At 41.3% G+C, this 1,256-nt stretch overlaps 1 protein-coding gene across 1 annotated transcript in view; it reads left to right on the plus strand.

Annotated features, from left to right (window-relative positions):
- LOC135096611 (frequenin-1-like) overlaps positions 1 to 318 on the plus strand; it is a 12,724-nt gene extending 12,406 nt beyond the window's left edge. Inside the window, 1 exon segment of the mRNA XM_063998241.1 lies at positions 1 to 318. This exon segment is cut by the window's left edge and continues 391 nt beyond it. The gene's annotated coding sequence lies outside the window, so the exon portion shown is untranslated.
- Positions 319 to 1,256: the final 938 nt, after the last annotated feature.

Consider the following 1,256-nt stretch of genomic DNA (forward strand, 5'->3'; position numbering starts at 1 on the left):
GTTCGTTCTTTCTCTCTCTCTCTCTCTCTCTCTCTCTCTCTCTCTCTCTCTGTGTGTGTGTGTTTATGTGTGTGTGTGTGTGTGTGTGTTGTGGTGTGTTTGGTTCGTTCTCTCTCTCTCTCTCTCTCTCTCTCTCTCTCTCTCTCTCTCTCTCTCTCTCTCTCTCTCTCTCTCTCTCTCTCTCTCTCTCTCTCTCTCTCTCTCTCTCTCTGTGTGTGTGTGTGTATGTGTGTTGTGGTGTGTTTGGTTCGTTCTTTCTCTCTCTCTCTCTCTCTCTCTCTCTCTCTCTCTCTCTCTCTCTCTCTCTCTCTCTCTCTCTCTCTCTCTGTCTCCCTCCCCAACAAAATTGAAGAAAATATTGAAAATAACAAAAAATGGTAATTAAAATTTAATTCATAAAATTGTGTGTGTGTGTGTGTGCGTGTGTGCGTGTGTGTGTGTGCGTGTGCGTGTGTGTGTTGCTTAAGTAAACAATGCATGATTTTTCTTGCTATAAGTGCATAATAGTAGTAGTAGTAGTAGTAGTTTAAGTAGTACGATAACATAACCTAACCTAAAAAGTTTTGCTAATAGACATCTCTACTACCACTACTACTACTACTACTACTACTACTACTACTACTACTATCCCCCCACAGGGACAGACACCAGGTGGAGAGGAGGAAAACACACCACAAAAGAGGGTGGATCAAATCTTCTCGCAAATGGATAAAAACCAAGATGAGAAACTGACCCTCGATGAATTTAAAGAAGGAAGCAAAGCCGACCCACGCATAGTTGAGGCGCTCTCTCTCGGCGACAATTAGAGCTAGCTTTAATGTGAGGGAGTGAGGTTGTAGCTAAAGGATTGAGGTATCTTGTGAGTCTAAGTTTGTGAGCGAGGGAGCAAGGGAAAGTGAGAAAATGAGAGAGAGAGAAAGTGATCATATTTTTTTTTGTCTTTTTTTTTGGTTGGTTTGGTTATACAGTTCTCTCTCTCTCGATGACAATTAGAGCTAGCTTTAATGTGAGAGAGTGAGGTTGTAGCTAAAGGATTGAGGTATCTTGTGAGTCTAAGTTTGTGAGCGAGGGAGCAAGGGAAAGTGAGAAAATGAGAGAGAGAGAAAGTGATCATTTTTTTTTTTTTGTCTTTTTTTTGGTTGGTTTGGTTATACAGCTCTCTCTCTCTCGATGACAATTAGAGCTAGCTTTAATGTGAGAGAGTGAGATTGTAGCTAAAGGATTGAGGTATCTTGTGAGTCTAAGTTTGTGAGCGA

This window comes from Scylla paramamosain, unplaced genomic scaffold, assembly GCF_035594125.1.
Source record: "Scylla paramamosain isolate STU-SP2022 unplaced genomic scaffold, ASM3559412v1 Contig5, whole genome shotgun sequence".
In the NCBI taxonomy this organism is placed as follows: Eukaryota; Metazoa; Arthropoda; class Malacostraca; order Decapoda; family Portunidae; genus Scylla; species Scylla paramamosain.